Source organism: Giraffa tippelskirchi, chromosome 11 (assembly GCF_054371585.1).
Source record: "Giraffa tippelskirchi isolate mGirTip1 chromosome 11, T2T-mGirTip1v1.2.pri, whole genome shotgun sequence".
Lineage (NCBI taxonomy): Eukaryota > Metazoa > Chordata > Mammalia > Artiodactyla > Giraffidae > Giraffa > Giraffa tippelskirchi.
Window position 1 is genome coordinate 138415127 of NC_137285.1, and position 11495 is coordinate 138426621.

The window sequence follows — 11495 nt, forward strand, 5'->3', positions numbered from 1 at the left end:
CAAATATTGTATATTTCACTTATGTGTGGAATCTAGAAAATAAAACCAAGAACAAATACAGTAAAACAGAAATAAACTTACAGATACAGAGAACATACTAGAAGTTACTGGAGGGTAGTGGAGTGTAGGAGGAGCAAAATAGGTGAAGGATTTTAAGAGGCACAAACTACTATGTATAAAATAAATAAGTTACAAGAATTTAATGTACAGCATAGAGAATATAATCAATATTTTATGATGACTTTGTATGGCATGTAATTATAAAAACATCAAATTAAAAAAAAACATCAAATTATTATGTTGTGTACCTGAAACTAATATAGTATTGTAAGTCAGCTATGAAAGTGAAAGTTGCTCAGTCGTGTTCAACTCTTTGCGACCCCATGAACTATACAGTCCATGGAATTCTCCAGGCCAGAATACTGAAGTGGGTAGCCTTCCCCTTGTCCAGGGGATCTTCCCAACCCAGGGATCAAACCCAGGTCTCCCGAATTGCGGGCAGATTCTTTACCAGCGGAGCCACACAGGAAGTCACAAGGGAAGTCAGCTTTACTTCAGTTATAAAAAAGTTCTCAGACTAGAATATTGTTGTCTACCTTTCCCCAGTTTGGGGTCCTCAAGTTTATAAGCCCTGTAGTTCTCTTATTTGACACTGCCAAAGAGACATACTGAGTGAGAAAGATCAAACATATATACTACTAATAATGTTATTACACAGCAGTTGTTCTTTCCTCAGGCAAAATGGAAATACCTTTCCATAAATACAGTTCTCTCCACCTTAACTACATTGTCAACTTGCTTCCAACCAATCATTCTCTATCACCTCTCACTTCCTGTTCTACAGAGTAGAGGGGATATGACAGTGGGGACCAGCTCTACATTGGACTGAGAATATTGTCATGTATAATAATTCATCTATTTTATTACAAGCTAATTTTTGTCTTTGTTATTGGTATCTGTACCACATTCCTTAGAAGTTTGCTATCAAAATTCTTACCGTTTTCATAGAAAATTGATGAAACCAAAAGTTATAGTATTAGTAGCTGCTGCTGGTAAGTCGTTTCAGTCGTGTCCGACTCTGTGCGACCCTATAGACGGCAGCCCACCAGGCTCTGCCGTCCCTAGGATTCTCCAGGCAAGAATACTGGAGTGGGTTGCCATTTCCTTCTCCAGTGCATGAAAGGGAAAAGTTAAAGTGAAGTCGCTCAGTCGTGTCTGACTCTTAGCGACCCCATGGACTATAGCCTACCAGGCTCCTCCGTCCATGGGATTTTCCAGGCAAGAGTACTGGAGTGGGGTGCCATTGCCTTCTCCAGTATTAGTAGCAGAATTTGATAAAAATATTTTTGCTTTTCTTTATGCTTTAAGAAAATAAATGATTATAAAATTAAAAGGCAGCATGGGCTTGCCATTTTGCTATGCCAGGTGCTTATCTAACCTCGTGGGTTCATCAGTGAGGACCCAGATAACCATTGTGGTGTGTGTGCATGGAGCCTGTGTTCTACAGATCGCCCTCTTGTGTGTCTGCCCCTGTCCATGGCATGGCATGTGGTCTTCTAGAATCTGGTGCACAGCTTCCTCTCCAGCAGTGTATGCATGCTGGGTCACTTCAGTCGTGTCTGACTCTTTGTAACCCCATGGACTGTAGCCCGCCAGGCTCCTCCGTTGGAGTGGGTTGACATTTCCTCCCCCAGGGGATCTTCCCAACCCAGGGATCCAACCTGCATCTCCTGTGTCTCCTGCATTGTGGGCTGGTTCTTTACCACTGAGCCACCAGGGAAGCCCTCCCACCCCCCACCCCCTGCTCCAGCAGATCTGATATCAAATCTGGGTTCAAGTACTAAGTAGCTGGATGAACTGTGACAGTTTGTTTCACTTCTCTGAGCCTTACTGCTCACAGTTAATAAAAGAGAATATCTGGCAGCACTAAAATAACCAAGTGAAGTAACATGTACAAAATACTCTGTAAAAACATTAGTACCCCTCCTGTGATTAAAAATGACTAGAATTATAGATAAAAAATAACTATTATTATTCTTCCTGGGAGTCTTTGGTCTACCATGGGGCACCAATCCTAATGATTCACATTTTACCTTTTTTCAGGATAAAAGTCTCCTCTCTTTTATAAAAATGTGAGTCTGTTTCTTTTTTTTTTTTAAATACTGCCTGACTCCTTTCCTCCATCCCTCCAATCTTAGAAAGTATGAAAGGATCTCAGGTTTAAAAGCAGAAGGAAGGAAAACATGTGAACATTTCTTTCATGCAATCCTGTGTATTGTATTTTCTTCCAAAACTAAAGCAATTCCTAATGGCCCGATGTCTGGATTAATATAAAGAACAGTGACTTTGTAAGTACCTGCTAGGCAGCTCTGTAATGAATAGCAGTCCTCACAATCAGATTCAGAGACAAATAAAATTGGACAGCAGAATTTTGCCTCTTCAAAGTTGTTTAACCCACTGGAAGTCTTTTATGTGACAGTCTGCAGCTGTCGACGCCTCCCTCTGAGGGACCCCTCCCTGGTCTAGTGTAGCTCTACCTGCCAGGGAATCTCTCTCACCACTGGTTGCTTCTCTCCTGCTGCAATAATTGTCTTCCAAGCTGGGCTCCCAGATATCCCAGCTGGAAGAGGAAACGATGAGAGAGAAGAAAATACTAGACTGTTTGTTCTGATTTTTCCATGGATTTCTTAAACTGTAGTGCCAAAATATATATGGATGTCAGAGCTGTGTTTAATTAATTTGCTATTCAGTTGGGGCCTGTAGAGAGTAAATAGTTCAGAGGCTTTTGAAAACAAGCAGAAAACGTCTTCAGGGGTTCCTGCCGTGCTGTGGTTTAGCCCAAAGAAGTGATCATAAGACAGGAAAATGGGTGAGAATCAGGACCTAATTAGGGGAAATTCAGCAGCTGATCCAAAGGTGCCCAGGTTCACTGAGTTAACATCCCAGTCTCCTTCATCGAATTTAAGGGACAAGATGGCTGGTTTTCTCAGTGAGACAAGGGAAGGGCAGTGTCTCTTTAAAAACTGCAGAAAATTTCCACACTAACAGGAGCAGACTCTCTCAGTGGTGAAAGGGGCTGAGATACAAAGTCATAAAGGCAGGCGGGGCCGTCTTTCTTGCAGAAAGTCTGATTCCACAGACACATTGGTAAGAGCTTGTTTGCTTGTGTTCCCGGAGTCTGGGAAAGTAATTCAGTACAGCTTTAACTGTGACCTTTGATTATCTCCCTAATCCTTGCTTACTCAAGACGAGTAATAAAACTGCCCTTTGCAGAATCCCTATCTCCAGAAGAAACCTCAGATGCCAGCTTCAAAGATGAGGAAGAATCAGACTGTGAGAGAATTTAATGATTTATTTTCACTCTCAAGTGGAGAGAAAAAACTTCAGAAGAAAAATGAGAATGAAAATGGAATTTTGAAGGCAGCAGTCTGCTAATTAATTTGTAAAATGTCTTGAAAGCATCAAGATAAATAATGACCAACAAAACTAAGCAGGAAGCCATGTATGAGATGCAGCATGGGACACATATTTGAATATGCTTTTATTTATATTTCATATGAAAGAGTGCAGAGAATGGGTGGAAAACACAGCCTACACGTTTTTGAGAATTATGTTTTATATACATCATGTCAGGGCTTCGCTGGTGGCTCAGATGGTAAAGAATCTGTCTGCAGTGTGGGAGACCTGGGTTTGATCCCTGGGTTGGGATGATCTCTCAGAGAAGGAACAGGCAACCCACTCCAGTATTCTTGCCTGGAGAATCCCATGGACAGGGGAGCCTGGTAGGCTATAGGCTACTGTCCATGGGGCCGCAAAGAGTTGAACATGACTGAGCAACTAACACACACTAACACCATGTCGTTTTAATCTATCCTGAAACTCTGATTAGCTGATTTGTTTTCCTCTTTTCATTGATGAAATGTGTGGTGTAGAAGAGCAAAGGACTTTGTGTAAAGACTTGCTGGTAACAAGTGAAAGAGCCCGAATATGAACATCATGCTGCATATAAGCAAAAGGGTGGAAAAGGATGGCCATATAAACTGACGCATCTCAGCGTACACCATGGAGGGGCCTGGGCCATAGTACTCATTTTCCAAGAGAGTTGTAAAGAGCTTGGCTTCAGCTCAGATAGTGAGATCTCAAGAAATGCATTGATTCAAACATTGGGCTACAGCTAGTGCCTAGGTTTAGTGTAGTTCAAAGTCAGAGGCACAGTAGCTTTCCAGACCCATGTTATTGATAGGGGTGGCTAAGAGAACTCTCCTTGCAGTGCAGGGTTTGAATCCTACTCTGAATAGCTGTATGACTAAGCAAATTACTAACATTCTTGTGTTCTCCAGGCTTTTTAGAAGGATTACATGAGTTAATATATGAGAAAAGTTTCCATTAGTTCTGTTTTCTAATACCAGTGCTTTCATAGGAGGAACTCAGAAGTGTACAGGAAATAAGAAATGTGATACCAAGACCTAGATAATGTGGCCAGTGGAAGTCAATGGAAACATTCAGTTAGATGCTGCTGCAATTATGCAGAGTACGAGAAAACCCTCACTTGTAGGTGTGCTTTCTTTTTTTAATCTTTATTTTGTTCTGAAGTACTGTGCATTTGGCAGAAAGCCAAGAAGAACTGAAGAGCCTCTTGCTGAAAGTGAAAGAGGAGAGTAAAAAAGTTGGCTTAAAACTCAATATTCAGAAAACTAAGATCATGGCATCTGGTCCCATCACTTCATGGCAGATAGATGAGAAAACAATGGAAATAGTGAGAGACTTTATTTTTGCAGGCTCCAGAAGCACTGCAGATGGTTACTGCAGCCATGAAATTAAAAGCTTGCTCCTTGGAAAAAAAGTTATAACCAACCTAGACAGCATATTAAAAAGCAGAGACATTACTTTGCCAACAAATGTCCATCTAGTCAAAGCTATGGCTTTTCCAGTAGTTATGCGTGGATGTGAGAGTTAGACTATAAAGAAAGCTGAGTGCTGAAAAATTGATACTTTTGAACTGTGGTTGTGGAGAAGACTCTTGAGAGTCCCTTGGACTACAAGGAGATCAAGCTAGTCCATCCTAAAGGAAATAAATCCTGAATATTCATTGGAAGGACTGATGCTGAAGCTGAAACTCCAATAATTTGGTCACCTAATTCAAAGAACTGACTCACTGGAAAAGACCCTGATACTGGGAAAGATTGAAGGCAGGAGAAGAAGGGGATGACAGAGGATGAGATGATTGGATGGCATCACCAACTTGATGGACATGAGTTTGAGCAAGCTCTGGGAGTTGGTGATGGACAGGGAAGACTGATGTGCTGTAGTCCATGGGGTCGCAAAGAGACAGACACGACTGAGCAACTGAATTGAACTGATTGTGCATTTATTACAATGAAATACACATTAATATTAATTTGAAATGATTTTTCTCAGATAATGTGGACACAGGTTGGGGGAAAGTGAAGGTGGGATGAATTGAGAGATTAGGATTGACATATATACACTATCATGTGTAAGATAAATAGCTAGTGGGAAGGTTCTGTATAAAGCAAGGATCTCAGCTTGGTGATCTGTGATAACCTAGATGGATGGGGTGGGCATGGGGGGAGAGAGGTCCACGAGGGAGGGGATATATGTATAGATATGGCTGATTTACTTTGTTGTACAGCCGAAAGTAACACAACAGGGTAAAGCAATTGTGTGTTTTCTCACCTGCAGGCATCCTTATGACAGACATTCTGCATTCTGCAGAAAGACTCACAGTGATTACCCCAGCTCATGGCCACAGGTGCTTTCATGGCTGGAGAGTGGACAGTGGTACTGTGCCTCCAGGTGCAAGAGCTTGCTGCCTGCATCTGGGAGGAGCAAGAGACCAGCCGGGCTGGTGATGACTCTAAAGCACCAGAACATATTGATGTTTTATCTGGTTGAGTCAAAAGGCTCTTGGGGCTCTCTCATCAGGAGTTGAGTTTATTTCCATTGGTCACATTTTTAGGGATTATTTGATTGCCAGAGAAATATTAACTTCGATCAATCTAGTAGTAAAAGGAGAAATGTTAGAAAGGATACAGGACTTTCTCACAGAACCTTGAACCTAGGAGTATATTGGGGACACACACAGGCCTGAACAAAAGCACTGGAAACCTCTGAGGAGCTCATATATTTTCATCCTAGAGGGCATGGTGGTCTTCTCTGAAAACCCACTCTGTTCTTATTTTACTTCTCTTTTCTTTACAGAGTGGATTTTATACATGCATAGTCTGACCATAATAAGAGCCACAGCTCCGATTTTACTTGAGATATTTGTTCAGGAGGCTGATGGAGATGAATTGATTCTACTTCCAGCTTTCTGGGTAGAAGAAGAAAAAGTCAGATTGGCTAAGGCTTCATCCTTTCTACATTTTATCCAATCAGCAAGGAGCAGGATTTTTTTTTTTAATTTTCTTATAAGGACACAAAAATAGATCTCTGAGAAGAAAATGTGAGATGTGAAGGAAATCTTCATTAGAGAAAATCATTGTCATTATAATGCTGCAGGTTATATTGAGAAGTTCTGCTCAACAAAGTGTTTTGATTAAGAAGGTGCTGGATAAACAGTAGTCTTAACATGGGAACCAGACAGTCTGAGTACTGCCCTGCCTTTGCCTTTCTGTCTCTGTATCTCCCTGCTCTTTCTCTCTAGGTCTTGCTGCACCGACTGATAGAATGCAGCTTTCTTAGAAATACATTGTTCTAGATTTCCAGAAAATAGAGAGTTGAATTGAAATCTCTTGTCTTTAAAACACTGAATTAAAATTGCCTTTTCTTGGTTCTGAGCCCTTTGGAAGGCAAGTCTTTATCTCTTTCAAGATTATGTCATTGTTTGCTAGGATATGTTAGACACAAAAATCATGAACAAATGATTTAGTGTAAGATGTCTGCTAACAAGAAGTCTTTTGTGGGCTAGTGTCAGAACCAAAGACTACTTTCAATTTTTTTTTTTTCTCTGGATTGATTAATTGATGGAGGTTTGGAGCCACCCTGGTGGCTCAGACAGTGAAGAATCTGCCAGCAATGCAGGAGACCTGGGTATGATCCCTGGATCAGAAAAATCCTTTAGAGGAGAGAATGGCTACCCACTTCACTATTCTTGCCTGGAAAACCCCATGGGCAGAGGAGCCTGGTGGGCTACAGTCCATGAGCAAAGAGACAGACACAACTGAGCGACTTTCACTTTTCTTTTACTTTGGAGTCTTAGCAATTAGTTTTGATATCTGTTTTGATATCTACTCTTTTGTGGATGGGTTGTTGTTATCTGACTGGTTCTGCCACAGGACTTTTAGTAGAAGTGGCTGTGTCAACTTCAGGTAGTGATTATTAAGATGGGCTATATCTGCAGTATGATTTTATTTCCATATCTTGGTGTTCCTGAAAGCTGTGTGCCCCAGATGGTAAAGTTATAAGATGGTGGGAGACAGCTGATCTGACTGAAGTTTGTGAGCTTGAAAAAGTTATTTAGGGGTTTCTCTGCTATCACAACATAACCTGTCTTAATTAACACAATAACTGAGCAAATATTTCACACAAAGGGGATCATTTGACCTCAGTTTTGAGAAATGGATAGAATTTTACTGAGGAAAGAATCATAATTGTCCTAAGGAGAAGAGTAGCTGAAAAGAAATGGAAGAATGAAAGTACCTTATCTGGTCAAAGAATAACAGAGTTTGGATATTTGGAAAACGTCTCATCTACAGGTAGAGAATGACTTTGTGAAATTTTGGAAGGCTACACAGAATATAACTCTAAGCTGAATTTGCACATTTTTTTTATCTTAAGTATTTCTTCTTTAAAATATGATTCTGGTTATCACTATGAATTATAATTTCTGATCATTAAAATCACTTTAATAAACAGACTCACTCATAATTCTCCAGTGAGAAGTAGATATAGTGTTGAAACAATTCTGTTCTCAAACAGGAAAGTTTATAAGGTAAAAGGGCCAGAAAAGAAGTCATACCTAGATCATGAGATAGCCCCTCCCTCAGATAGTAGATGATAATGTGACAGGATAATGGCACAGGATCAATTAGTGTCGACAGGATCAGCATTTTGTTTTACTTTTATTTATTTATTTGGCTGGGCCAGGTCTTAGTTACACTATGCAGGATCTTCCATCTTCTTTTTGGCATGTGATCTAGTTCCCTGACCAGAGATCAAACCTGGGCTCCCAGCGTTAAGAGCATGGAGTCTTAGCCACTGGACCTCCAGGAAAATTGCCGGATAAGCATTTTAAAAGATAAAGAATTTTAGGTATGCATATGCTAAGTGATCAATACTAGTGAAATGCTCTCATGTTAAAACATAATAAGTATGCATGTTTAATAATTTTATGAGTCATAAGTTTAATTTTCCCCTCTGTGATGCATAACATTTTCCATCCATCTAATTGCCAGCATTTCTTTAGATTAACCAGGTCTTTGGCTTTGTTCTTTAATTCTCCTTAGTCTGGTTATCTCTAATCCAGGCATGTGAACTTTTGTCTGTTTACTGAGGCAAAATAATGTTCAGAAAGCAATGTAAATCATGTTTAAATTTAATTCTTCATTAGTGAGAAGAGAATATAAATGTGTTCCAGATGATGTAAATCCAGAAAAGTGAGATGCCAAGTGTTCTTGTGATGAGTTTAGTCAAAGGGATAAGTTAATTCAGCATCAGTCACTGTTACCCTTTTAACTATTAATAGTACATATACTGGGGCTTCCCTGGTGGCTCAGAGGGTAAAGCGTCTGCCTACAACGCAGGAGACCCAGGTTCGATCCCTAGGTAGGGAAGATCCCCTGGAGAAGGAAATGGCAACACACTCCAGTACTCTTGCCTGGAAAATCCCATGGGCGGAGGAGCCAGGTAGGCTACGGTCCACGGGGTCGCAAAGAGTCGGACACGACTGAGCGACTTCACTTCACTTCACTTCAGTACATATACTTATTTAAATAACATATGGCATTCTTTAAATTCCTTGTTTTGTTAGTTAAAAAATAATTGCTTTCCAATGTTCATCAAAAACTCTACTCTGTAATGTTCTTAAACTAAACAATTACAAAGTACAATTAACCAGATGCCCATCAACAGTTTTGTTGTTCAGTCGCTCAGTCATGTCACATTCTTTGCGACCCAACGGACTGCAGCACAGTAGGATGAATAAATTGTAGTATGTCCACACATAGACTTCTATACAGCAGTTATGGATAAATGGATGAATCTCATTAATATGTTGAGTGAAAGAAATCAGACTCAAATAAGTGTGTTCTATATAATTCATCCTAACAAATTACATGACCAGGACTAACTAATGGATAATTTTGGAAGTCAGAAAAATGGTTTCCCTTGGATAGAATATTATCAGTAAATTCATACAAAAAATGGGGTGCTCTCTGCTAGTGTAATTGTTCTTAATATTGGTGCTGGTTGCATGCATTTATTCAATTTATGAAAAGAACTGAATTGTGCACTTATGGTAAAAATTTTTCATAGAAAACAATTTTTAAAAACATACAGAATGTTTAAAAGTGCTTATTGGTAATTTGGGAATGTAAAAAAATAAGTATGAATTCTCTTGTGAAAAATATGGCTTTACTTTGAATTTATACTGAATAAGGTGAAAGTGTCAGTTCTCAGTCATTAGATTCTAGAGAAAAAGAAGAGTTTGTAGACAAAGTCAATGGTAAAAGTTGTTTATTTAGAAAGAAATTAAAGTAGAGCAACATTTATCTGGAGAAATGAGACAACTCATTGGTCCATTTCACATTGATTAAGTAGGAATGGAATTACATACACTTGCCTAAAAGATAGAGTGTGCAGATATATCAAGGTGACTGATTAGGAAATGTGCTATCAACCTTGACAAACATGAAAGTTGTAGTTGGTTCTAAGTTGGGGTTATAGTGAGTTCTAAGTTGGGGTTATAGTGTACTAATTAAACTAGAGAATAATTATTTTTTGCATGTCAAGTAGGAAATTTAATAGTTACAATTGGGATTATATAGTTCCCTTTCATAATACTAATTATGCTATATTTTGTTTATTATTCACCATCTGTTTTACTTAAAATGCATCTACTTCAACTTAAGTCTTCCTTATTTGGCTTTTTCTCTTTGATGTCCAGTACAGGTAATGATATGCTTTAAAAATTATCATTGGACTAGAATAGTACCAGGGCATGGGTTAATGGGGAGATGTTGGTCAAAGAGTGTAAACTTCCAGTTATAAGATGAATAAGCTCTGGGAATCTATTGTATAATATGGTGATTATAGTTAATAGCACTGTATTATATACTTGAAAGTTGCTAACAAAGTAGATTTTAAATCTCACCGCAAAAAGGAAATGGTAAGTATGTGATGTGATGGAGGTGTTAACCAACATTATGGTGGAGCTAACACTGTGGTGGTAATACTTTTGCAATATATAAATGTATCAAATCAACAGATTTACAACTTAAGCTTATACAATGTTATATGTCAATTATATCTAAATAAAGCTGAAACAATTGTTGCAATAAATAGGCACCAAAATGTTATGGGGGTGAACAAAGTTATTTAAAAAGCAAGACATCTAAAATAAATAACCATTAATAACCATTAGATACCTGCAATAAATAACCACTAATAAACATTGACTAGCAAGGCTATGAATGTCAAATAATCTAATTCTTGTATGTGTACATCTGGATAGAGCTCAGATGTACATGTATAATATGCACAGCTGATTTGAATACAATAATTAGGTGACCATCAGACTAATTAAGCAGAAACTTCAGTGACCACAAATGACAACACAGAGTTTAGAAAATGAATTTAGGATGGTATTGACAAAACAAACCACCACCACCACCACCACAAATAGCAATAATAGCAAACCCTTGGTGGCAGGCAACTGAAAATTAAAACAACTGAAATGAAAAATTTACTACCAAGCCTTTACATAGTATATCAACTGGTAAAGAAAGAATCAACTTGAAAATATGTCAATTGAGATTATCTAGCCTGAGAAACATAAAGAATGAAGAAACATGAATGCATGCGTGCTAAGTCACTTCAGTTGTGTCCGACTCTTTGCGACCCCATGGACTGTAGCCCACCAGGCTCCTCTGTCCATGGGATTCTCCAGGCAAGAATACTGGAGTGGGTTGCCATGCCCTTCTCTAGGAGAAACATGAATAGAACCTCATAAAGTGAAAGTCACTCAGTCCTGTCTGACTCTTTGTGACCCCATGGACTGTACAGTCCATGGAATTCTCTAGGCCAGAATATTGGAGTGGGTAGTTGTTCCCTTCTCCAGGGAATCTTCTCAACCTGAGGATTGAAACCAGGTCTCCCACATTGCAGCTGAGCCACAAAGAAAGCCCAAGAATATTGAAGTGGGTAGCCTATCCCTTCTCCAGTGGATTTTCCCAACCTAGGAATCAAACAGGTGTCTCCTTCATTGCGGGTGATTCTTTACTAACTGAGCTATCAGAGAAGCTGTGTATTTACAA

The 11495-nt window shown here is 39.2% G+C and overlaps 1 non-coding gene across 1 annotated transcript; it reads left to right on the forward strand.

The window, feature by feature from the left end:
- The first annotated feature begins 8723 nt into the window (after window positions 1–8723).
- On the forward strand, window positions 8724–8795 carry TRNAC-ACA (transfer RNA cysteine (anticodon ACA)). Its single transcript has one exon. It is a non-coding gene; the product is annotated as a tRNA-Cys (tRNA).
- The last annotated feature ends 2700 nt before the right edge of the window (window positions 8796–11495 follow it).